The sequence below is a fragment of the Prionailurus bengalensis genome, chromosome A3 (assembly GCF_016509475.1).
Source record: "Prionailurus bengalensis isolate Pbe53 chromosome A3, Fcat_Pben_1.1_paternal_pri, whole genome shotgun sequence".
NCBI lineage: Eukaryota > Metazoa > Chordata > Mammalia > Carnivora > Felidae > Prionailurus > Prionailurus bengalensis.
Window position 1 is genome coordinate 64,393,806 of NC_057354.1, and position 27,842 is coordinate 64,421,647.

A 27,842-nucleotide genomic window follows, 5' to 3' on the forward strand; every position below is an offset into this window, starting at 1 on the left:
TAGCTAGCAAGGAAAACTTCTACTTATTTGTGTCTAGAGTCTTTTTTAACTTTTAAAAATCAAATTTATGGGGCACTGGGTAGCTCAGTCGGTTAAGCATCGGACTTCAGCTCAGGTCATGATCTCATGGTCATGATCTCAAGTCAAGCCCCGCATCAGGCTCTGTGGTGATGGCTCAGATCCTGGAGCCTGCTTCGGACTCCGCGTCTCCCTCTCTCTCTGCCCCTCCCCTGTTTGCACTCGGTCTCTCTCTCTCTCTCAAAAACAAATAAAAACATTAAAAAAAATTAATAAAATAAATTAAAAATCAACTTTATAAAAGTTCCAATTTACATACAATAAATGCACCCATTTTAAAGGTATATCTCAATGAGTTTTAACAACTCATGTATAACCACTATGCCAGTCAAGTTATAAAATGTTTCTAGCCCTCGGAAAAGTGCCCTCATTTCCTTTGTGATGAACTCCCGGCTCCAGCCCCAGCCCCAAATCCAGGAAACTGCAGATCTGTGTATTGTCACTAGGGATTAGTTTAGCTTGTTGTAGAATTCTATATAAATGGAATTATATAGTATATAATCTTTTGTGGGTATCTTTTCCCCTCAAATCTTTGTGGGCTTTTTTTTGTTTGTTTTTGTTTGTTTTTGTTTTTGTTTTTGAGAGTCATCCACATTGTTGTATATCAGCAATTCAGTCTCCTTTATTTTGGAGTAGTATTCCATTGTATTAGTATGCTACCTCTATTTGTTCATCCATTCATCTGTTGATTAACAGTTGGATTGCTTCCAGTTTGAGGCTATTGTGAATGAAACTATTAGAAACATTTGTGGTAGGTTTTTTTATGGACGTACATTTTCATTTTTCTTGGATATACCTAGTTGTCAGATGGCTGGGTCGTATGGTGTATGTTTAACTTTTTCAGAAACTGCCAAAGTTTTCCAAAGTGGTTTGACCATTTTACATTTCCATGGGCAGTGTATGAGTTTCAGCTGCTTCACATCCTCACTAACACTTGGTAGAGTCAGTCTTTTTAATTTTTCCGCCATTATAGCGACTATATACTGCTATCTCATTACGATTTCAGTTTGCATTTCCCTGATGATTACTGGTGTTGAATATCTTTCATGTGTTTGTTGGCCATTTGTATGTCTTTTGTGAAGTTTGATGATTCCACTTAAATTTTTTGCGTTGTTTTTAATTGAATTGTATGCTTCTTTTTACTGAATTGTAGTTCTTTATATAATCTGGAAACAGGTCTTCCAGTCCAACTCTGAATAGAAGTGTTGAGAGTAGGGGGCGCCTTGGTGGCTCAGTCGATTAAGCTTCTGACTTCAGCTCAGGTCATGATCTCACAGTCTGTGAGTTCAAGCCCTGTGTCGGGCTCTGTGCTGACAGCTCAGACCCTGGAGCCTGCTTCAGATTCTGTGTCTCCCTCTCTCTCTGCCCCTCCCCTGCTCATGCTCTGTCTCTCTCTGTCTCAAAAATAAATAAAAACACTAAAAAAAAATTTTTTTTAAAGAAGTGTTGAGAGTGGATATTATTCTCTTGTTTCTGATCTTAGGGAAAAGTATTTGGTATTTTACCATTAATTATGATGCTACGTATAGGGTTTTTTGTAGATGCCCTTTATTAAAATGAGGAAGTGTCTCTCTATTTCTGGTTTGTTGAGAAATCTTGTCATGAATATGTATTTTGTCAAGTTATCTCTCTGCATCTTTTGAAAGTGTTGTATAGTTTTTCTTATTTATTTTAAATATGGTAAATACACTTGATTACGTTTGATTTTCCATGTTGATCCAACCTTTTATTCTTGGAATCAACAGCATTTTGTCATAAGATATTTAGATATTTAGATATGACTATATTTGATTTGCTATTATTTTGTTAAGGATTATGTCATCTATGTCCATACCAGCCATCATGGTTTGTATTTTTCTTCAAGTTTGTTTGTAATTTCTTTGTCCGGTTATTGCTGAACTCATAAAATAAATTGGTAGCTATTCTTTGCTCTTCCCTTTTTCTGAAAGACTTTGTATAAGATTGATAGTAATTCTTCCCTAAATGTTTGACAGGCTTAACCAATGAAGTCATCTGGCCTAGAGCATTCTTTGTAAAGGGAAAGTTCTTATTTACATTGTCAACTAAATACAGAGGGTGCTTCCAATTGTTTGTTTCTTCTGTGTCAGTTTTGACAATTTTGAGGAATTTGTATATTTCCTGTAATTTTTCAAATTTATGAGCATAAAGTTGTTTATAATATCCCGTTGTTGTCCTTATCGTGTTCATAGGATCTGTAGCAGTGTCCCCTATTTCATTCCCAACATTTGTGTTTCATATCTTTTTTCTTCCTTAAGCTGTCTACTTAGAGGTTTATCAACTTTATTGATCTTTTCAAAGAACTGGCTTTTGATTTCATTGATTTCCGCTGTTGTTTGTCCCTTTCCTATTTCACTGCTTTGTCCTTTTATCTTTTTTATTTCCTGATTTCTAATTGTTTTGGTTTTAATGTGCTCTTCTTTTTCTAGCTTCCAAATAAATATGAAAGCTGAAGTCGTGGATTCTAAACCTTTCTTTTTGCCTAATGTAAGCATTCGATGCTGCAAATTTCCCTCCTAAGCACTATACAACCAACAGATTTCAATATATTTTAATTAGCATTCAAAATACTACTAGTTTAAAATATTTAAAATTTTTTCTTGTGATTTATGTAATGTATGGATAATTTGGCAGTATGTTGTTTGATTTCCAAGTATTTGGAGATTTTTAAGACACCTGTATGTTATTGATTTGTAACTTAATTTTAGTTTGGTCAGAGAATGGATTCTGTATAACTTAATCTTAAATCATGGAGACTGGTTTCATGGCCCTTCATATGTTTTCACTTGATGAATGTTCCATATGCATTTGAAAAAAAATATGTATTCTGCCATTGTTTGATATATTGTTCTATGTATGTCAGTTAAATCAAGTTTTTTGGTAGTATTACTCTTGTCTTCTGTATCCTTACTGATTTTCTGTCTACTTATTCTATCAATTGCTGAGAAAGGAGTGACGAAATCTCCTACTATAATTATGTATTTGTCTATTTTTCTTTTCTTTTGTCAGTTTTTACATCATATATTTTAAAGCCCTTGTATTTGTTGCATATATATTAATTATTGCTACATGTTTTCATATTTTGCTGATTCCTTTATATTTATGAAATGTCCCTTTTTATCCTTGGTAATGTTCTTTGTATAGAGTCTATTTTGTCTGATATTAATATAACTACTCTAGCTTTCTTATGATTAGTATTTGCATGGTATATCTTTTTCCATCCATTTATGTTTAACGTATCTGTTTCTTCGTATTTTGTGTATATTTCTTGTGGACAGCCATATAGTTGAGTCTTGGATTTTGAGCCTACTGGCAAACTTTGCTTTTAATTGGACTCAATTTAATTATTGATATAGCTGTGTTTGAGTTTAATATCTTGGTATTTGTTTTTTATTTGTCCCATTTGTTATTTTTCTTTTTTTCTTCTTTATTGTCTTCTTTTGTATGAATTATTTCTTAGCATTCCATTTTTCTCGGCTATTGGCTCAGTTACTATACCTCTGTTTAAAGTTAGAGGTTGCTGGGGCGCCTGGGTGGCTTAGTTGGTTGAGCGTCCAGCTCTTGATTTCAGCTCAGGTTATGATCTCGCGGTTCGTGGGTTCAAGCCCCACATCGGGCTGCACACTGTCATTGTAGAGCCTCTTTGGAATTCTCTCTCTCCTGCTCTCTCTGCCCCTCCCTCACTTGCACTGTCTCTGTCTCTCTCAAAATAAATAAATGAACTTTTAAAAAAACGTTAGTGGCTTCTGTAAGGTTTAAACTTTATAACTAACTGATCTACCTTCAAATGGTATTTCAGAAGCTCCCCCCCCCCCGACCCCTTATTTATGGTTTCACTTTTCATGGTTTCAGTTAGCCATGGCCAATCTCTTTTTGGAAACAGACAATCTTCCTTCTGATGTAGAAGGAAAGGGGATCCTAATGCTATGTCACAGTGCCTACATCATTCACCTCACTTCATCTCATCACATAGGCAATTTTTTCATTTCCTCACAAGAAGAAGGATGAGTAGAGTACAATAAGATACTTTGAGAGAAAAAAATAAATTAATTTAAAAAAAGATACTTTGAGAGAGAGACCACATTCACATAATTTTTATTACAGTATATTGTGATCATTGTTCTATTTTATTGTTAGTTATTGTTGTTAATCTTTTACTGTACCTGATTTAGAGATTAAACCTTATCATAGGTGTGTATGTATAGGAAAAAACATAGCAGGGGCGCCTGGGTGGCTCAGTCGGTTAAGTGTCTGACTTCGGCTCAGATCATGATCTCACAGCCCGTGAGTTCGAGCCCCGCGTCGGGCTCTGTGCTGACAGCTCAGAGCCTGGAGCCTGCTTCAGATTCTGTGTCTCCCTTTCTCTCTGCCCCTCCCCTGCTCATGCTCTGTCTCCTTCTATCTCAAAAATAAATAAAACATTTAAAAAAAAAAAAAAGGTTTGGTACTATCCACCACTGTCAGGTGCCCACCAGGGGTCTTGGAATGTATCCACATGGATAAAGGAGTACAATTATATACTGCTTCACATGTAATATTAGAACCATCAAGAATATACTTTCACTCTTTCCATTCTCTCCTCTATGCTATTGGTATCAAGCATTTTACTTCTACATATGTCATAAACCTCACCACACATTGTTTTTATTTTTGCCTAAACAGTTCCTTATCTTTTAAAGAAAATTTTTTTTTAGCATTTATTCATTTTTGAGAGACAGAGAGAGACCAGGGGAGGGGCAGAGAGAGACACAGTCACAGAATCCGAAGCAGACTCCAGGCTCTGAGCTGTCATTACAGAGCCCAATGCGGGGCTCGAATTCACAGACCATGAGATCATGACCCGAGCTGAAGTTGGACGCTTAACCAACTGAACCACCCAAGCGCCCCAGCAGTTAATTATCTTTTAACACAACTTAAAAACAAGAAGAAAATATGTATACTACCCACATATTTACCATTTCCAGTGCTCTTCATTTGTTATGTAAATCTCACTGTAAATGTGGTGTAATTTCCTTTTGCTTGAAGATCTTTGTTAATCATTTCTTATATTCAGGTTGGCCAGCAATGCCTTCTGTCATCTTTTGTTTGTCAGGAAAAGGTTTTATTTTTCCCTCATTATTAAAGTTTCTTTGCACTGGACATAGAATTTTAGGCTTATGCGGGGCGCCTGGGTGGCGCAGTCGGTTAAGCGTCCGACTTCAGCCAGGTCACGATCTCGCGGTCCGTGAGTTCGAGCCCTGCGTCGGGCTCTGGGCTGATGGCTCGGAGCCTGGAGCCTGTTTCCGATTCTGTGTCTCCCTCTCTCTCTGCCCCTCCCCCGTTCATGCTCTGTCTCTCTCTGTCCCAAAAATAAATAAAAACGTTGAAAAAAAAAATTAGAATTTTAGGCTTATGGCATTTTTTTTCTTTAACACTCTTTTCTGGATAGGACTTTTAGTTTCACAGGTTTTTTTTTTTTTCTTTAACACTTTAAAGATATCATTTCATTGTTCTCTGGCTTGTATACTTCTGGTGAGAAATCAGTGATAATTCTTATCTTTTTTCTTCTGAATACACTATGTCTTTTTGGAGGGGAGACACTGGTTTAAGATTTTTCTCTTTATTTCTGGTTTTCAGTAATTTGATTATGAGGTGCCTTAATGTGACTTTCTTTGTAATTATTCTGCCTGGGGTTTGCTGGTCACATGGATCTTTGGGTTGATAATTTTCATCAAGTTTTGGGCTTGTTTCTTTGAGTGTATCTCCCTCCCCAGTCCTTTTTAAAGGTTTAGTTATATGTATGTTTTAGACTGATATTGTCCCATATGTCACTGAAGCTCTGTTCATTTTCTTCATCCTTTTTTCTGTCTTTCCTTCAATTTGCTTAGCTGTCACTATCACCAGTCTTTTCACCCATAGATTTATCTGACATTAAACCCCATCTCGTGAATTTTTAATCGCAGACGTTGTATATTTTTGGCTCTAAAAGTGTACTTGATTCCTGTTTTTTTTTAATAGTTCCCATTTCTCTGTTCATTGTGTTCATGTTTTCCTTTAATTCTCAAATGTTTTTCTTTATGTTTTTTTATTTATTTTGAGAGGGAGGGAGAGAGAGAGAGGCAGAGACAAGGAGAGACAGAATCCCAAGCAAGCTCCATACTGAAGTGCAGAGCCTGACACAGGGCTCAATCTCATGAACCTCTGAGATCATGACCTGAGCCGAGATCAGGAGTCAGACGCTTAACCGACTGAGCCACCCAGGCGCCCCCTTGAATATGTTTGTAACATCTTTTTATAACTCCTAAATCCATCATCTTGTCACTTCTGGGTCTATTTCTATTGGGCAAATTTTCTTCTCTTTTGATCACTTTTTTTCTTCTTTGTAAGTCTGGTAAGTTTTTCAGGATGCAAGATGTGAACATTACATTGTTAAAGGTCTGAATTTTGTTTTCTCTTGGTAGTCAATTAAGCTGCTCGTGGATCAGCTTGTGTCATTGAAGTCTTGCTTATGTTTTGTTTTTAAAATTTGCTGGGACGTGTTTAGAGTAGCCTTTACTTTCTGGCTAGTTTAGCCCTACTACCAAAGGGGATCTTTTGGGATCCTTTCGGGCTCTTCACTGAATGCTTCCATTATGTAATGATATCCTTCCAGTATTGGCTAGCTGAACTGGAACACCATCCAGCCTGGCGTTCTTTGCCCAGCTTCAAGAAGTCACTCTGTGGAAGCAGAGCTTAATGCTTAGGCAAAGATTCAAGAAAGAACCTATTCACGTTTTTGAAGTTCTACTTGTGCATAGCTCCCTCCTCTCTGATATTCTGCCCTGTCAATTCCAGCTACCTCAGCTTCCCCTAATTCAGGCTTAATCTCCTCAACTCAGCAAATCATCCATCTTCTGCCTGGAGTGATCTTCAGGCTCACCTCATTTATTTCCCTTCTCCTGGAGATCACAGTCCTATGCTGCCTGTTGTCCAGTAGCTGAAAACAGTGGTTTCATATATTTAGTCCAGTTGTTTGCAGTTGGAGGTCAAGTCTGGTACTCGTTTTCAGTCCTCACTAGAAGCAGAAGCATTCTAATGCCTTTTAAAGATTAATAAGTAATTGCTTAGAAATTCACTTATACAACCCGTTACACTGATTTATTGAGCGCCTGCAATCTGCTAAGTACCATGCCAGGATTTGAGGATACAAAGGAACGTCAGAGAAGACAAACATGTATTATAAACAATTAGAAAGGTATGTGGGAGGCTAAAAAGAAGACATAAGTAGCTGCAGGGTAGGGGCAGAGGTATTGATGAAGAAATTAGTCCTAGTTTCACAGGTGTTGCCCGGGTCGAGAGCTGGCAGAAAGGATATTCCAAAGAGAGAGCAATAAATGGAAAGGTTCAGACAGATGAAATAGCACAATGTGCATATAAAACTAGTTTAATTAAGTAATCATTCATTTAGTAAATCTGTCTTTAGTATCCGTTAGATGCTATGCAATGTACCAAGGGTTGGGCATCCAAGGGGTGAGTAAGATGTTCATAATTCCTGCCTTCATAGAGCTTACAGTCTAGCAACTCAGTGTGGAGGAAGTGTAGAGTGCCCAGGTGGAGGTAATATTTGTGGGTGAGGTGACAGGGATGGCAGGTTGAAGGGAGATTTTAAGCTACTTTAATTGCTGCTGTAAGGGGCTAGTCACTGTCCTGAAGGCCACTGTCCTCCAAACATTTTTTATTGCACTTCCCATCTTTTTTTTTTTTTCTTTTTTCAACGTTTTATTTTACTTTTGGGACAGAGAGAGACAGAGCATGAACGGGGGAGGGGCAGAGAGAGAGGGAGACACAGAATCGGAAACAGGCTCCAGGCTCTGAGCCATCAGCCCAGAGCCCGACGCGGGGCTCGAACTCACGGACCGCGAGATCGTGACCTGGCTGAAGTTGGACGCTTAACCGACTGCGCCACCCAGGCGCCCCTGCACTTCCCATCTGTAAAAGATTTCTGCATACTACCCCCAACATAGGTATACACATTTATTAATAAGCTATATATATGTACTACTAGGTTGAGATATACACTAAAAAATATACCAAAAAGAAAGGAAATGTAAGTGGGATAATATAAACGCAAATCAACATTGCAGTCCTCTTTTCCTGCATTCCATGCTCTGTCTTGCACACCCTAGGTTCATAACCCTCACTTTGTAGACCAGTAGACAGTGGGGATCTTTGAAGATTCTTCTGCAGGCAATGAAATTGATCAGAATTCGGTTTTGAAAAGGTTCTGAACGTGACTTTGTTTCTGAGTAATGGCTTTTAAAGCAGAGGAGAGTCTGGACTAAATATGATTCCTTCCAGTCCCAAGATTATATAGCTGGGGCTGCTCCTTAAAAGAGGATAGAAATCTAACCTGGAGTGGTTATTTGTCACATCATCAAGACGTAATACACTAGACCAGCCAAGTGACTTGAAGCAGTGGAGTGTCTAACGCGGAGTCGCCATTCCCTGCGATGAAAACCGGTGTTGCTACCCGCAGGCCTTCACTCTCCACTTGACATTTCAAACTTCGGCAAATCACTTTTTGATTCACCTGTATTAGGTCCGAAAATGGAACAGATCCAGACTGGGCACACTAAGCAAGAAGTTGGACCATCGAAACAAAACCAGGTAGAATTGAAGATCCCGGAAATCAATGGTACAGGCTGGGAGGCCAGCCAGAGTTCAGGCAGCTGAAGACATCAGGCACAGTGAGAAGCCAGGTATTTGAGAAGGAAGTAACAAGAAAGACAGAATTACCGGAATTAGGACGAGGTGCCTCCAAACTAAGAAAACAGAATTACCAGAGTTAGGACCCAGGAGGTCTGCAAGAGCTTGGCGAATGGATGCAAAGAACCAGCCCCGAGGAAAACCTGAACGATGAAGAGGCGGCTTCGGCTCAGCAGAGTCTCTGGGCTTCCAGTGAGGCAGGCTGCCAGGGCAGAGCGGAGAACCTACCTGGAGTGGGCGATGGAGGCGGAAAGAAAGATGGTTTGGGAATAGTCCGTATGCCCCACATTTACCCACTGGTTGAAGCACTTCTATTATTTCTGAACTTTCAACAATTCTATTTATAGTTTTAAAAAATATTATCTCCCAGAACAAAGGGAGCGCTTCCTAAGTTATGTGACAGCGTATCAACCACGTCCTTCTGTACTATACTTTCTATGCAGTTTGAGAGCAAAGGCCTATCAACTTCTTTTGCAAATTGGAAAACCACGTCCAGAAAACTTACTCCTGTCGGGTAGGACAGGGTTCCATTTGCCTCTTCCAACTTTCCTCCAGCTTCGATTTTGTTTCTTGCCTGGAGAGTCGTTGGGGCCACCATGCCTACCTCTTGCTCCGTTTTGCCTGACACCTCTACCTGCGGTAACATCACATCACTCTAAAAACAGAAGCCGAGAATATCCCCTGTCGTGAATTCACCCAGCAGTAGATAGAGTGGGGCTTCAAGCGGACAGGCATTGTGGCAGGTAAGAGGGGAGCACCGAGTTACAAACGTATTTGACACACCGCTGCTGTAGCTGTCCTGAGGCTGGTGGGTGTTCGCTAAAAAAATGGGCCAGAGCCAGGGGCACCTGTAGAACAGTTAATGGCAGTCATTTACCTGTCATTCACTTTTCAGCTCAAATTATTTTAAAATACTTTGTTAGTTCAGAATGTGTTTGCTTAAGTCACTTCGGTAGTAATACTTTTCTCCAGGAGGCAATTAGGTATTCTTCATTTTACAGCTCTTGCATAATAGCCGAGAAAACGGCAATTGCACAAGCCAAGCGCAGATAAACACCAGATTATCATATTAAAGTCCTTATTAGTCTGTCAGAAGGATTTTTTTTTTCACTGAATGCTTTTTGGTTTTTTATTATCCAATTTTTTTCAAATCAGGATTTTCTTCATGTGAGTTTAGTTTTAAGGAAATCATTGAGGTCTCCATTTTTAATAGGAAACTAGTCTTTTCTCTACTCCACCCCCACCACTGTGTTAACTTCAGCCTAAAAATAGCAAGTTGCCCTTTTATATTTTTAAAATATATATAAGCCATTTTAAATAGTTTTCTGAGGTACCCAGTGGACCCTTTTACTTTTTTTTTCTAATGTTTTTATTTATTTTTGAGACAGGGAGAGACAGAGCATGAGTGGAGGAGAGGCAGAGAGAGAGGAAGACACAGAATCCGAAGCGGGCTCCAGGCTCTGAACTGTCAGCACGGAGCCTGATGCGGGGCTTGAACCCACGAACTGTGAGATCATGACCTGAGCCAAAGTCAGATACTTAACGGCCTGAGCCACCCAGACGCCCCTGATCCCTTTACTTTAAGGCAGTGTATTGGAAAAGGTGGGCCTCTTCCTCCTTCAGGTTGGACTGCAGTGGTAAGGAGCCTGTTGATAATCTTAAACCCAGAATGACAGTGGTTACTCAAAATAATAATAAACCTCCCATTTATTTACAGTTTCTTTTTTGAGAAGCCAGCATATTAAAGTATTCTTAAATTTGCATATGCATTTATGTGTTTGTAGGTGAAACTGTACTAACTTTTTGTGTGTGTGCTATGGTTTTATCTCCTGAGAGAGAAACTGCATCTTCCACAGATATTTCTTTCTTTCCTGTGTATTTCAGCATTCAAGGCAGTGCTGTGAAAGTTAGGGTGTCGGTCAATATTGTTCGATTTCTATTTGGAATAGGCTATTTTTTTCCCCAAGATTCGGGGAGAATACTCAGAACTCCCCTCCCTTCCCCCCGTGAAATCTAAAAGACTACCTTTCTTCTACTTGAGTCGTTACTAGAGATTAAAAACAGGAGGAAAGGAACTAAAGTTCCTTCAGTGTGTCATGAGAGATTGCTGAGAAGTCTAAAATCCTGCCATCTGCTTCGTATGAAATCTTTCCTAATGAGAATCCAAAGCAAAACACTGTGCTTCTTCTAATTCCTCATAGATAGAATGTCTTATTATCTTTCTGATGGAGTCAAGGCCTCTCAAGAGAAAGGAAATACCCCTCTAAAGTAAAATTGTAGGATGCAATATAATTTCTGGGTTTTTTTCTTTTATAAAAAATTGGCATGACATCAAGAAAATACACAAGCAGGAGATATGGTCTACTCTTTCCGATACACGTGACTAATTGCCCCTGCCCTTTCCTGACCTTTGCCTGCTCCAGCACTCGTGGTCAGTGGCACAAGCCTTAGATAGCCAGTTTTGCCTTCTTAGCTGGCAGAGGGATAGATAGAAAGAACTCATTTGTAGTTGCTGGCAAGCCCAAGCCCTCAAGTGGTGGAGAAGATTATCTCTGGGTTGTCTGAACTGCCCAGTTAGCTTCCCAAATGGCTTGTTCCACAACGGGTGTGATCTTTTCGTGATATCCTGAGTTACGCTTATTTCCTTTGGCTTTTTGACATGGAGAAAACAAGATACAAGAAAGCAAATCAAGACTGGTCTTTGATATTTAAGAAACGTTCCAATCAAAACTAGGTAGACTGGGTATATTAACAAAGCCAACGTGGAACATTAACAAAGCTAATTCAGGTCAGGATACTTGACCGAAACTCCTAATGGGTGAGCGAGCTCTTAGTTTATTGTGTTCATTTGAGTCTCCAGGGTGTCTTTGGCAAGGTGGTAGATACAACTGGATCATGGTTTGCCTGTTGCTCAGGCAGCAGTACCATCTTTCAGACTTCCCAGGGGGTGTTATGTTATTTCAGTTCTTGTGGACAGTTTACTTAGTGGTTGAGAGCACAGATGCTGGACCTAGACCGTGTGGATCTCAGTTGCAACTCTGCCACTCCCTAGTCGAGTGAATGGGCAAATTCCTTAATGTCTGAATTTCAGTTTCGTCATCCATAAGATGGCACTAATAATGGTGCCTACTTCATAATGTTGTCATGGGCTGTAGGAAGTGACTTGATAAATATAAAAGCCCTTGGAATAAAGCCTGCTACACAGAGAGCACTAGACAGGTATGGCTGAAGCAGTGGTATAGTTTCTGGATGACGTATGTGTCGTCACAATAATTTTCGACACCAGCTCCTGTCTTCTGTGGCTGGATGTTTGGATACTGATGGTATCCCAAAGCCCCGTGTTCAGTTCCACTCTGTTAGGTTAATCCTGTGTGGCGAAGGCCGGTCACCCGAATGTTAAGTTTAGTTTTTTTTTTTTTTCAATATATGAAGTTTATTGTCAAATTGGTTTCCATACAACACCCAATGCTCATCCCAAAAGGTGCCCTCCTCAATACCCGTCCCCACCCTCCCCTCCCTCCCACCCCCCATCAACCCTCAGTTTGTTCTCAGTTTGTAAGAGTCTCTTATGCTTTGTAAGTTTAGTTTTTTCATTTGTAGTCAGTCAATGCTCAATAACCAAGTGACGATCACTCATTTTGAGGACTATCCATGGAGGTATTTCAATTCTGGGCTATTTTGCCCTATTCAACCTGTTTCTGAGGGCACCCCATTTACTAGAAGCTGATTGGGTTTTCTGGGAATACAAGTTAATTTTGTGATTAGGTTAAATTACCTAAGGACACTAGGGTAACTTAAAAGCTTCTAATGCATTTGTAAATCTTTAGGATTGATTCACGTTTTGGACTGTCTGAGCAGCTACCAGGTGGTAAGCTATACAACCAAACAAGCTATACAACCCCAACTTGGTTGACCCAGGGATTGTATGTGATTTTATTGCAGTCTTGGCTTTTTGCCCTGGGCGGGGGTTGGGGGGAGGAAAGGGGGACATCTACCAAGGACCCAGTGAGCACCCATTTCCCTCCTGTTTGAAAAATGAGTTTTCCTTGTGGAACACACATCCCTCCACTAAATACATAGGTTTTGAATATTCACATTAAGCAACAGACAATTTAAAAGTCATTTTACTATTGATGTGTCATCAAACAGACAATATGACTATATGAGTATCAATAATGTGACTTTTGGTAAAAGGGAATAGAAATAGTACTTTAAATAGAACCATCATAAGTGAAATGATCAGTGGTTCTTAATAGTTTTAAAACACCTTTTATAACAACATAATACAAAGAAATATCTTCTCTGATTTCATTCCCCTTTTATGTAGAGTTTTGTTTTGAGTGTTTCAGAGTTTGAATTCCTCTGAAAAATGTAAATATGCACTGGGTTGCACATAATTTAAGAGCATGAGCTTTGGAGTTACACTGCCTGGCTTAATATCCTAGCTTTGCCATTCACTAGTTCTGACTTGGGCAAATTACCTAACCTCTGTAGACCTCAGTTTCCTCATTTATATGGTGGAGAAATCATCCCCATGGCAGTGATGGAGAATTAAATGGCTTCTTAATATAAGTAAAGCACACCATACAGTGCCGGCATCTTAGTAAAAGCTAGTGTGATATTAATCTTGAAAAGATTAGAGATACAGTTGACTCTTGAACAATGCAGGAGTTACGGCCATCCACCCCTGTGCGGTTGAGATTCCCCATATAACTTCTGACTACCCAAAAACTTAACTACCCATAGCCTATTGTTGACCAGAAGCCTTAACGATAACGTAAACTGTCGGTTAACACATATTTTGTATGTCATATGTATTATCCACTGGATTCTTATAATAAAGGGAACTAGAGAAAAGAAAACTTTACTAAGAAAATCATAAGGAAGAGAAACACTTAGTACTGTGCTGTATTAATCGGAAAAAATCCACGTACAAGTGGACCCTTGTAGTTCAAACCCATGCTGGTCTCTGGTCAATTGTATTTACAAGCTTCCTTTAATATCCCAATGGTAATCTGTCAGCCATGAAGTTTCCCGAAGCCTTCCTGCCCTTCCAAACATGTCCAGCTAATGCCATTTCCTGGAGTCACGAGTGCCATGAGCCTATTTTGTGCTATGTAAACCGGACATGGAGCGACCAAGGCTACTTGCTTCAGGAAGTGGGGCCTCCCTCCTTTTTGTGTTATAGATCAGGTGGATGTATCCCTTCTGATCTTCTTCAGATCCCCCGATAGTGATTTTTGTAAATCTCAATTGCCTCCTTCATCTCACACATTATCTTCTCAACCTAAAGAATCTTTCAAATAATAGTATGAAAATATAAATATCTTGTTAATGTCAGCTTTTCCCTCACTAAGATTACATTCAAGAGCAAAGCAGTAGTTATTTCTCTATCGTCACTGCTAATTTTTCTAGATTCTAACATAATTAATTCCTGCCTGCCTCTTTTCTTTTTCTAACGTTGATCTTTTTAAGCTCCTCTCAAAGAATTACAGAGGAAGATGATCTCATGAACCCCTTCAGTCTGGTCCCTTCCTGGGGCAAATATGATTTTCCATGTGTCAGGATGAACAGTTTTCTCAGGTGAGAGGATAGCCTAATCTTGCAAAAACAACCCCGGACGTGAACCACTAGACTCAAACACATGCATCTGGCTGTTCATGTTATAGGGTCAAGTTCCATTGTTCTGAATTTTTGTAATCTTATATTTTGTCTGATCCCAGACATGAATCAGGGCTTTAGAAGAGAAATACCATCGTTGTTACCAATATTAGCTATGCATGCATCTACTGAGCTATCCTTACCTATCTTGCCATCTAGTATCCTGACATTTGGGCAAAAGACTTCTCAGGCCTGCTTTTTTTTTTTTTTTTTTTTTTTAGTGTTTTTTTATTTTTGAGAAAGAGAGACAGAGTGTGAGTCAGGGAGTGGCAGAGCAAGAGGCAGAGAGAGAGGGAGACACAGAATCCAAAGCAGGCTCCAGGCTCTCAGCTGTCAGCACAGAGCCTGACGTGGGGCTTGAACTCACCAACCGTGAGATCATGACCTGGGCCAAAGTCGGACGCTTAACCAACTGAGCCACCGAGGTGCCTCTCAGGCCTACTATTCTTAAAGGCTTATGTTGTCTCCAGACCTCTTACTTTAATCGTAAAGACATAGCGTAAGGGTAATGCTGTGGTATTTGTATTTTTTTTCTGCCTCCTATATAAAAATAATTAATGGAAAAAATAAGGGAAGACAGTTTTACTTTTGTTTGCTAAAAATCACCTTGAGTGCCAGCCTGAATAATGTGCTAGGTGGTATAGGCAGGCCTCAGGAACAGATGAGAATGAACTCAAAGGGTAAGCCAAGAATGGGCAGAGAGAAAATAAGGCTGTAGAGGAAAGACAGGCTCATCTGGTGGAAAGGAATCAAGTGGCCTTTGAATTGTCTCAAGTGCTTCCTAGTGGCACTGGTGGCATGAGGCAGCTGTGTTGAGTCTAAGCTGAGTGTCTGCCTGATTTCCACTGTTTCTTGAGACTGAAAAGGGTACTGGTCTTTCATACACATTTATTATAATCTAGGGAATGAGTGTGATCTAGGTCTTTGAAAAGAAGGCTGATCTTCAAGAAGCATTCCTTCTGCTTCCCGGCATTGTGTGTCTGTGATTATGTATGTGACTTTGTGAGAAGTCTCTGGCCTCCTCTTTACACAGATTCTCTTGTTTGTGAAATAAGGTGTGCCCTCATTGCCCCCAGGTGTTGGCAAGCCTGGTGGATGTGTCTAAGCTACTCTGGAGGAGGACTGTGGGGTCGGGGGCGGGCAGCAGGGGCAGAGGGAGTGGAGTGCCCTTGGGTCCAGTCTTCCTGGAACATGAAATGAAATGACACTCTGGGACCCAGCTGCACTGAAGCTTGGAGGAGGTTTGGTGAAGGATTTCATCCAGTGCATGAAACAGTTAACTTTTCTTTGTCTGAATAAACAGAACATACAATTACCCATGGATGACTCTCAAGCAAAGGCTCATGTCGAGCATCTGCTGTGTTCAGGGCATGGGCGTAAGCCTAATGGGTCATCAGATAAGAACACCTAATTCTTAGTCTGAAAGGACTGACAGTAAAATGGGCAGGGGAGACAGACTGGCAGAAAAAACATGTAGAACCCTATGGATATAAATGACCATGGAGGTATCAGTCAACAATGTGTCTTGCTACCTCTTTTTGCTTAGTTTTCAAAAAACTTTCAGTTAAATTATTCCCCATGAGTATATCGACGGTGGCTCTCTATTTAATTTGCAAGATTTAGGCTATTTAATATTCCTTAGGAAACCCTACTGAAAATAAGCTGTTTGCATCAGTCCAGTAGATCTGGGGGCACTGTGCAAAGGCATGGAGAGGGTAGGAAATGAGGGAGCTCAAACTACTCAAGTTACTGGAAAAGCAAAGGCACGTCATAAAAGAGTTAACAAATGATAGAAGATATAGAATATATCTAATATAAGGAAAGGACCTTATAATACAATGGACACTACTATAAGGAATGGACTATTATGGAGCTATTCAAAGGAGAGGAATATTGTTACAGGCTGAAAAAATGAGGGAGGGCTTGATGGAGGGGGAAAAAAAGCTTCAGTTCGTTCTTAAAAAGATGGGCAGGAGCTAAATGGTAAAAATGAGATGAGAGAGTTTTCCAGCTAAAGGAAATAATAATGAACTTGCAAAATTGTTTTTAAAGGTTTTAGGAAGCCACAGTCATTCGTAGTTGTAACCGCTAATGGTAAGAAGGAGTAAAATATTTCTAAAGGAATTTAGAAATTTTAAAATTGTAGAAATTTTCTGTATTTTTCTCAGGAAAAAATGAAATATCCTCCTATTTAAAAGTAACCTTTCACCTTCCTGGTATGATTTGGAAATGCTTCTGTATTTGAACCTCACCGTGATTCTGTAGTTACACCTTTTCCCCATGAACCCAGAAGGAGAAGACACTAGATGGTACCTGAGATCAGTTAACATTTCCATATCGTGTAGCTATGATCAGCATTAACACTTTATGATAAAGTAGACTAACTAGAGACAGTGACAAAGCATTGAGATGGTGGGACCTCTTAAACATTCCCTCTGCCCATTTCAGGAGAAGGAAGCACTAGTCTCACATAGTGATTACCTCTTGTGACAAAAGACAGGATCTTCGTTTTTCTTCATTTTAAGTCAAAGCATAAACGTGGGCAGAGTTGTTTTTAACTAATATGACTACGATCATCTATGCCCCATTATTTAATTATTCATAGGGATCGCGTTGTACTGGCACAGAGGAATCTGAATCCAATCTTGAGCCGTCAGTAGAGAATGTCATTCATTTCAGTAAATCGCCCCTTGACTGTCATCACGTAGAATTCTTTAATTTTAGGCCTGAGAAACTCAGAAAGAAACACTGTGTAAAATATACCAAAAAGAACTATCCTGTGTCATACGCTTCATGTAGCGTTTGGAAATAAAACATGGGCACTGCAACACTTCAGTCTGTAAGTTGATTCCATCGAGGCACTGAGAATGGGAACCGTTAACTAGGCTCATGTGTTCTTTAAAGAAGTATCACATGTTTTCAAATTATGCATTGAATTTAACCTATCTTAACACATGGAAGTTTTGACGTAGTTCCTTTTCTCAATCAATTCCAAAGAGTCAAAGTGATTATCTAAGCTGAAAAGGCTTTTTGTGTTTTCTTCAAATGTTGAAGCCATGTATGTGAACAACAAGGCGGATGGATTTGCCGTTTTATTTAGCTGACATTTTAATTCAAAATGTAAACTGAAGTTTCTTTTCATTTCTTTGCACTATTAATATTATTCTGTTTTTGGTTAGGCTGGGTGAACCATTCACTGGTGTCATTTTTGATAATTAGCCTTTTACATCTTGGGGTTTTGGTAAGCAAATAAATATTTTAAATGTAATTGGTGCAATTACTGTATGTGCATTGAACAACTTTATATTGAGCTTCCTGTCATGTCATTTTTATGCCGGTAGGTTTTTTATGATTTTTTTTTAATTGTATGTGGTATTCTTCTGAAATATGTAATTACCAGCTCAGCCCTGTGTTGGAGAAGCAAGAATTCTGTCGTTCTCTCACACAGACTTGTATTGAAAGATTATAGAAAAGCTTGCTTTGCTCTAACATTCTTTCCCCATCGATAAAAGTAGTTCATGTCTGAATGTTAATGCTATTTTTTGCACCTTTTGCCATCCCAGATCACACTGGTCTAGTTGAGTCCAAGCAAACAGCCCGAGCTTGGCCCACATTTGATTTGGTAGAAACTGGAAGGCTAGGAGTTGGGATGGAAGGTGGTGGTAACTAGGAGACTGGGGGAAACACACCGACATACGCATTAGCCAAAAATGAACTTTTACCCCCAGTCCTGTCTCATGGAGTTGCATCACGGGGAGAGAAGCTTTATGGTGATAGATCTGCTCCAGGATGACTTCTTCTCAAAAAGCCAGCCAGTGGCATAGTCCGGCCACAGAGCAGCCACAGCAGGGAGGCATGGGGCAAGAGTCAGTGGAAAGGTGGGCACAAGGAGAAGGGAAAACGTAGCATAGGTCTGGGCTCCAGGAAGTTTAGGAGAGCTTTTAGAATGACTGGGCCGACTCTTGATCTCAGGTTAGGTCTTGATCTCAGGGTCATGAGTTTAAGCCCCCGAGTTGGGCTCTGTGCTGGATGTGAAGCATACTTCAGGGGAAAAAAATGGCTGGACCAAAAAGAAAGTGTTAACGAAAACCAAAAGTGAATGGGAAAGTCCACTAGCAAAACAAACAAACAAATGAAAACTGAAAAGCGTTAAGCAGAGAATGAATAGAAAAGATAAGAAAAGTCTGCACTCCTTACTAATCCTCTCTTCCAAAGAGTAGAAAGTCTGACTGTGACAAAGAGGAGTGTCTTACCGAAGAGCCAGAATAAGAAATGATCTTTGGGACACCTGGGTGGCTCAGTTGGTTAACTATCCGACTCTTGATGTCGGATCAGGTCATGATCTCGTGGTTCATGAGATCCTGTCCCACATCGAGCTCCACACTGACAGCAGGGAACCTGCTTGGGATTCTCTCTGTGTGCCCCTCCCCTGCTCATGTGCGTGCACACACACACACACACACACACACACACACACACACACTCACACTCTCGCTCTCTCTCAAAATAAGTAAACATTTAAAAACAATAAGAAAAAAAAAGATCTTTGCTTAGGGTTGGACTATCCTGTTAGATGGCATTGTAAACATTGTAGCAACAACTTATGACTGTTACAACTCTACATGTGCTCCCATCACATGTTTAAGAATTTTCTACTTTAAAAAGAGATCGAGAACCAGACTGAGAAGGAAACGGATCGTAGAACAGTTAGAGGGGCTTCGTGCCAGGGAACATCAATTGTGATATTATACTCTGCCTAAATTATGATGAAATCATAGGAGGCATCAGAGCAAAAAACATCGTGGGGAAGCTGTTAACAGTCTAGCATTTCCTGTTTGTGTGAGGGTTATGGATTCCATCTACCAAAGGGAATAATAGTTCGGCTCAGGTTAGAGACGAATAGCAGTATCATGGATTTCAGCTTTGTGTTCTGTGTGCCTATAACTGTACAGAGTTAGGCATTGCTAGACGTTTGTTTTTTTTGGTTTGTTTTTTTTTTTTTTTTTGGTTTGTTTATTTTCGTTTTTAATTAATACGAAATTTGTGATGTTCCAAAGGTTATCCCAGTAGAGTGACTACTTCACCTGCCTTACAACCTTACAGAAAAATGAGGGGCTCAAGGAAAGAGAAGCATCACCAAATTCTTACAGTTCAGCTAGTGATTTAGCTGACCCGGGACCAACTGCAATAAAGCCCAGGAGATAACTTGAAATCTTCACTGTTGAGATGGGTGAAGTCCCGGCCTGCCTGCCTCCCTCAAGTCTCTGCACTCCATACTGAGATAAACATTTTTTCCTGCCTGCTTTGGAAGCTAGCCTAGAGCATATGCCCGCGACAAAATTTCCACCTTTTTTTCTAAAGCCGTGGAATTTCAGTAACCTTACATTTAGTGTAATTTGGACACATTTTATTCAACTTGCTTTGAAGAGAACCACCACCAAGCCCCAGGCTTCCTCAGTAAGAAGCCAGAGACTTCATAGATACTAGATTGTCAAGAAAGGTACAGTTGTGCCTTTTAAAGAGCATTAAAGAGAGCGCATTGTCCCTCATTGGCAAACTATGCAGGCTGGTTAATGATTTAGATGAAAGAAGGGTAAAGACCAATGGGCCTGTGCTGCTCTCCAGCGGGGAGTTGAGAGTCACAGGCAGATTATTAGGGAAAGGATCTTTCCTGGTAACTTTTCATATAAATGGGATATTAAAAACATTCCTTGAGGTCTCATACTTAATTGCAATGGAATTGCATCTATACGTATCAGATTACGTCTTCATGCCTGTTACTGTAAAAGTAAATGGCATTTGCCATTGGATTTTAGGTCAGGAGGATTATCACAGCTTTTGCTTTCCATCAAGAGCCTGAGCTTTGGGGTCAGGCAAACCTGAGTTTGAGTCTTAGAGCTGCATTTCACAAGCAAATCTGACCTTGAACAGACACTTAATCTCTCAGAGCCTTACAGTCCTCATCCATCCAAAGGAGAAAATAATACAAACCCAAAATGTCAGAGTTTTAAACTGAATGCCGTATATATATATATCTAACACACTGTCTGACTCAAAAGGCAGTGACTTCCTTTCTTCCTTTCCCTTCATCCCACAGGCATTATTGAGCACCTACTCAGTGCCAAACACTGTACCAGACTCCAGACATGGGAAAGAACACATAATCCAGTCCCTTAGGTACTCACAATACAGTGTGAAAAGTGCTGCAACCCAGCAGCCTACAAAGAGCCAGATGAACATAAAGGAGGGTGCAGTGTCCTTTGTTTGGGAAACCGGGGGAGACTCCTTGAGATGATGTACAGGCTGGGTTTTAGGGAGTGAACAGGTGGAAAAGGGAAGAGAGGCATGCCAGGCATTGGTACAGACTTAGGAAACATCAGTTCAGTTGGGGGTGAAGCATACTGTCTGGGTAGAGGAGGAGCTAAAATGAGTCTGAGAAGTGATGTGTGGGCCTTGGATGCCTTGGGTTTTCAGTGAAGTGACATAATCAAATCTACACTTGGAAATCTCCTTCCATTAGCCGTATGGGGGACAGATAGATGGTAAGGAAGTTGTCATCTGGTGAGGGATGCTAGTAAGGAGCCACTTACCCTACTCCATAAGGGAGGCTGAGGCCTCACCTGAAGCAGGAGTGATGAGACTGGAAAGGAGAGAGTGGATGGGTGAATGTCTCAGAGGCAGAACCTGTAGAACTTGGTGACTGCCTAGGTATGGTTGGATGAGAAGGAGGTGGGCATCATAGATGACAGCAATTTGGTGGATAGTGATGCCATTAGCTTATAAAAGAGAGTATAAGAGGCTGGGAAGGGAAGGTGAGCTCCGTTCTGGACCAGTTAGATATGAGGAGTTCAGGATATACTAGCGGAACTGATTATAAATACTTGGAAGCTCTTGGTCTGGGACTAGAGACAGCTTTAGCCCTCACTGATAAATAAATCATAGTCACATCTTTGGTAAAGGATGTCCTTACTCAGAGAAAAGATATAGAGTGAAAGTTGGGGTCCTGGGAAGCACACCTAGGGGGCCGGCAGAGAAAGGGAAGGAGACTGACGTGGTAACACCTAAGTTAAGAGGAGAATCAGAATTATTTCTGAAGCAAAGGAGGGAGAGAATTTTAAGTGAGGAAGAATACAGAGCAATGTCAAACGCTGCAAGTAATTCAAGAAGAAATAGACTGAAAAGTGGTCATTGCATTTGGGAACTGGGAAGCCACTGATGACCTTAGGAAGAGGTGTTTAATGCAGAGATGAAGGTAGAAAGCATTTCTTTGAGTGAATTAGGAAGCGCAGACAGCAGCATGTTAGCTGAGCCTATGTGAATCACCTTTTAGAAACCTTGGGGGCACCTGGGTGGCTCCTTCCTTTACGTGTCCTACCTCAGCTCAGGTCATGATCTCACAGTTCCTGAGTTCCAGCCCCACCTTGGGCTCTGTGCTGACAGCGTGGAGCCTGGAGTCTGCTTCGGATTCTGTGTCTCCGTCTCTCCCTGTCCCTCCCCTGCTCATGCTCTGTCTCTCTGTCTCTCAAAAATAAATAAACATAAAAAAAATAAAAAATCTGTAATATACCATGGAGCATGGAAGAGGTGCCCTAACCCAGAAAGTGGGCAAATGGCTTCTCAATTTTCGACAGCTCATGCAAGCTTAGCTGCACTGCCCCTCCCATGGCCTTCGAAGAGGCCTATGCATGTGGAGGGCCACGGGACTTGAGCGTCATGATCTTCATGGTGAACCCACCTCTTGTCAGAGAAAAGCAAAGACTGCCTGCACAAGAATGTTCGACACACCGTTGTCTGTAATGGGAACAAATAGAGACCAACAACCCGAAAGAAGAGCTAGTTAAATAAAAGTTAGTACATTCATACTGTGCAGCTATCAAAAAGAGTGAGGTAAATCTGCTATGTATTAACACAGAAGGGTGTCCATGATACATTATTGAGTGAAAGAAGCTTTAGAACACCATATAGTATATTAACAGAGGACCATGGGAGAAGGAAAGGGGAAAAAATAGTTTCAGACAGGGAGACAAACCATAAGAGACTCTTAAATACAGAGAACAAACTGAGGGTTGATGGGGAGGGGCAAAGGAGAGAGGGAAATGGGTGATGGGCATTGAGGAGGCACTTGTTGGGATGAGCACTGGGTGTTGTATGCAAGCGATGAATCATGGGAATCTACCCCCGAAGCCAAGAGCACACTGTATACACTGTATGTTAGCCAACTTGACAATAAATTATATTTTAAAGAAGGGAACACTATATAGTATAATCCCATGTATATAAAAAGGAAATGTGAATATACACATGCAGGCACATATAGACACATGCACACATTACGCATATGTATTTCTATATCTAGTTATATTTGATAGCAAAATCTCTGGAAAGCCCACCAAATCGTCAGCAACTGTTACTCTTAAGCAATAGGAATTGGAGACTGGGGCTTGGGGATGGGAAGACTTTCGTATTGTGCTCTTGCACCTCTGTGTCATTTTAATTTTTTGGTCAAGAAATGCACAATTCTTTTGTTAATTTTCACCAAGTGTACAGAATTTTAAAACCTCACACGAGGAATAATTTAAGATATTTGGCTTGTACAGAGCCTGTCTCAAGGAGAACTTAATGGCATCCTTGAAACATGTAAGGGGTTACCCCTGGAAGATTAGATTTGTTCTGAGGGATCCCTGGAGAAATAGGGCCTATGGGTGTAATAAAGAGATACATGTTTGAAACTATAAAAAGTTAAAAAAAATACTTCTAAAGACCGGACGTTTTAGATGTCATCAGGTTTTAGAAGGCTGTTCATAACTGTACTATCTATGGTGCTGTTCTGGTCCTGCTCAGCCTCTTTGCTGGGAGTGGATCTTTCTGCCTCACCTGTGAGAATCCGCTTCAGGCCGTATGTGTAGGAGTTCAAGGCAAGGCTCCGGGTCCACTCCTGCACCATCACTTACTAACCTTGGGTATGTTCCTTAACCTTTCTAGGTCTCCATTTTCGTATGTGTGAAAGGCAGTAATCAAACTAATAGTATCTTTTTTAAACTATTTATTTTTGAGAGAGACAGAGCATGAGCAGGGGAGGACAGAGAGAGAGGGAGACACAGAATCCGAAGCAGGATCCAGGCTCTGAGCTGACAGCACGGAGCCCGATGCAAGGCTCGAACTCAGGAACTGTGAGGTCATGACCTGAGCCGAAGTCGGCCGCTTGACCGACTGAGCCACCCAGGCGCCCCTAAACTAATAGCATCTTTGAGAGCAGACACATCTTCAAGATGGAGTTAGAGTTGCATCACATCTTCCTCCTCTGCGGTCTCCATCTGCTTGCTCCCCTGGACCACCTCAAATAAATATACAGCCCAACTGAGAAAACCGTGGGCCAGCTCGGTTAATAGAGCTTTCAGACAAGTACTTTAGTCATTCCACTTCCAACCAGATTACTAACTCTAAACCCTCTCTTTGTAAAAAGAGAGCACCACCACTGCCTGAGAAGGTTGTTGAGGGAATTCAATGAGATGATTAAGACATTTAGCACAATGCCTAGCACAGAGTAACTATTCAAGGAAGTAAAAATTATACATACACATGGATCCCACTAAATCATAATGTTATTATAAGTGAGATGACATTTTCAAGATTCTGGGGGTACAGCTGTCAGGTTTTCCTTTCAGTGAATGGAAAAAAAAAAATGATTTGATGATTAAAAGCCTGGCACACTCTTGATGCTCTTGGACCTCGTTTCCTTTCAGTTTTCCTGTCCTTGAAGTTCAGTGACTTTTCTTATTCCTTTGTTCATTCCACAATTGTTTATTGAGTACCTTCTGAGTTCCAGGTTCAATCCCAGGTGCTGGTAGTACTACGATGAGAAAGTAGGGGCTCGGTGCCCCTGGTCAGAAGGACAAAGAAGTTTGGATCCTTGCAACATGATGTGATTAGGGTTAAAAAATAAAGGCGTGTAAGTGATATTGACGGAGAAAGCAGACAAGTATACTGAAGTCTGTGTGAGGAGTCCGAGAAAGCTTCATAAGAGAGGAAACACCTGAACTGGAGCCTGAAGGGAAGACAGGAGTCTGTTAGGTAGAAATCCTCTATCATAGGCTGGGTGTTTGGAGATACTGCTTGACGTCTGGTGTGAAGTTTTCCATGCCTGTTTATAAAACTGAAATGACAGGGGTGCCTGGGTGGCCCAGGCGGTTAAGCATCCAATTCTTGATATCGACTGCAGTCATGATCTCACAGTTCATAAGTTCAAGCCCTGTATAGGGCTCCACGCTGACAGTGCAGAGCCTGCTTGGGATTCTCTCTCTCTCTCTCTCTCTCTCTCTCTCTCTCTCTCTCTCTCTCAAATAAAGAAATAAACTTACAAAAGGTTTAAAATATATTAAAAAATAAAATTGAAATGACAATCCGTTTGATTCCTCTTTTCTGTCCTGACAGAAAATCCAACAAGTACTATTTAAATAAATTAGAGATGTAGTAGCTCATGGTAGAGGCTTCAGCTGCCTTCCCACTCCACTATCCTTGCCACGCGGCTTTCATCCCCAGGGTCAAAAGGGCAACTGTACCTTCAGTTGTGAGGCTTTGTATTTCTCCCAGGAAGGAAAGTCCTTCCCCCGATCTTCCAGTGGACAGGATCTTTCATTGGACAGGAAGAGGCCACACGGGCCACTGTGAACGGCGAGGGAGGCTGAACAATTTTTCTGGAGGAGGAAGGTGAGGCCAAAGGAGACTGTGAATGACCTTGGCCAACCTGTAGTGTCTCCCAGAGGTAGAGATGTAACTTTTTCATCAGTCGTCATGGTTTGGTCTTACTTTGTAGCTGTTGCCATTTGTGTGTTACTTTCCTGGTGCCGGCGGTAACAGGTACCACAAGCTGGGTGGCTTTAAACCACAGAAATGTATCGTCTCACCGTTCTGGAGGCTACAAGTCAAAAAACTAGGTGTCAGCAGAGCCCTGCTCCTTCGAAATCGGGAGGGGATCGCTTCCTTGCCTCTTCCTAGCTTCTGCTGATCTGTGGGCAGTGGCTGGTGTTTTTTGGTCTTGCTTAGCTGGGGAAGCCCAGTCTCTGCCTTTGGCCTCACATGATGCCCTTCTGTGTCTCTGTCTTCACGTGGCCAGTCATGTTGGAATAAGGGCCCACTCCACTCCCTCATCTTCAGCTAACAAAGACCTTATCTTCAGCTAACAAAGTATGTCTGCAATGACCTTGTTTCCAAAGAAGGTCATACTCTGAGGTACTGGGAGTTAGGACTTAAGAATTACCTTTTGGAAGGAGGAGGGATGGATATAATTCAATCCATACCACCATTACTTTGCCCTTGGTATATAAATGAGAAATGCTCTCTTTCCAAATTATGTTTCTTCATACCTAGGTTTTGTAATAAACTTTTATTTTTTTAATGTTTATTTTTGAGAGAGAAAGAAAGAGGGTGCGAATGAGGGAGGGGCAGAGAGAAAGGAAGAAGGCGGATCCAAAACAGGCTCTGTGCTGCCAGCAGAGAGCCCAGTGTGGGGCTCGAACTCACAAATCACGAGATCATGACCTGAGCTGAAGTCAGATGCTCAGCCAAGTTCCCAGGTGCCCCTGTAACAGATTTTTAAAAGCTTTATTTTTATTCTTACTTACATTCCAATTTTGTTTATTTATTTTATTCCAGTTTTTTAGTTAAAATAATTCATAATTTTCCTAAAGTAGTTTAGGAAATAATTAAGAGTAATTCCGAAGTATTCCTAAAATAGTTCCTATTTAGTTGAAGTGTATTGGTATGAAAGATAAACAGTATTCAAGTAACTGGTTATACCTTTAGGAAAAATAATTTTAAAATTCATACCTGCACCATATGCCCCCCCAAAATGTGCAAATAGGTTGAAGGGTTAAGTATTTCACAGAACTGTAGATAAAACAAAGAATCTGGTCTCTTGAATATTTGCGTGACTGTAAGAATTGTAAAAACTAAATTGTAAGAACTGTAAGATTGTAAGAAATAGTAGAAATAATAAAAGAAAAGGTCCCTGAGCTCTAACTGTATAAAAATGTTAAGTTTTTTGTGCAAGAAAAACTCAATGGGGAGATGATCGATTAGGAAATGTTATGCCATATTAGACAGTAAACATAAACGGTATATTACATATAACTGTTAAGACCCCAATGGGTAGTCAAAGGGTGTGACCAGACAATGTGTAAAAACACCATTCATTTTTGTTATGCAAACATGTGGGAAGTTTTAATAATTGTTAAAAAGTGCAATTTAAATCGCAGTGTAACTGATAATTACATTGCCGAGGGTAATAGCAGTTGCTGCAGTCCCTTTGTAAAGCATTTGGCAAATACATCCAGTGTCATCAAAACGTTCCCACAATTAATATTTCTGGAAATCTAACCTCACTAAATAGACCTGAAGAAGAAGAAAAAAAAAAAAAACCTGTGTTCATGCAGTTATGAATTGCAGAATCACTGGTAACAGTGAAAACTTGGGAGCAGTGTTACTTGTCTGACAGTAGAGGAGCAGGTGGGTGAACTATGATGCATCCTTCTGTTGGAAACGCAGCCATCCAAAAGCGTAACAATGAAGTCCCGTGACAACATGAAGAAAGACTTGTTTTAAGGTTACGTGGTTTTTCTAAGTTGTGTACGCAACAAATGAGATGGTGGAGTGTACAGAAGGTGTCCAGGAGCATGGAGTTGTATTAAGGTGATACGATCGGGAGCCATTTTTCTATCATCTTCCAAACTTTCTTATAATTTAAAAAATGTTTAAGCATATTCAGCTTACTATTTGGTTTAAAATCCTCCTGTACTGGGGCGCCTGGGTGGCGCAGTCAGTTGGGCGTCCGACTTCAGCCAGGTCACGATCTCGCGGTCTGTGAGTTCGAGCCCCGCGTCAGGCTCTGGGCTGATGGCTCAGAGCCTGGAGCCTGTTTCCGATTCTGTGTCTCCCTCTCTCTCTGCCCCTCCCCCATTCATGCTCTGTCTCTCTCTGTCCCAAAAATAAATAAACGTTGGAAAAAAAAAATTAAAAAAAAAAAATCCTCCTGTACTGCTTGCATGTTGATGAAATCATTAGGAGGTAAGGAGACTTTAATGAGCTTTCTGGGAAAAAATTTTTTTGCTCACAGTAGCAGTGTAAATCACACCAGATGTTTTTCTATCATAAATAAGTCTTGTACTAAGTGGTCGGATTATTCTGATATGAAAAAGTGACACTTGAAGAAAGCATTTTAATATGGTATATGTGCATTGTATGATGAATGGCCGTGTTTTTGACTGGTGAAGTAATTCTTTTAATCCTGTCTTGTCATTCACTTTAGTATGGGTTTTGTGACTGAGATTTAAAAGCCATACTTTCTTAAAAAAAATTTTTTTTAA

The 27,842-nt window shown here is 40.6% G+C and overlaps 1 protein-coding gene across 1 annotated transcript in view; it reads left to right on the top strand.

Annotated features, from left to right (window-relative positions):
* Positions 1-27,842, top strand: part of CAMKMT (calmodulin-lysine N-methyltransferase) — a 415,987-nt gene that overhangs the window by 275,123 nt on the left and 113,022 nt on the right. The gene's annotated exons all lie outside the window — the stretch shown is intronic.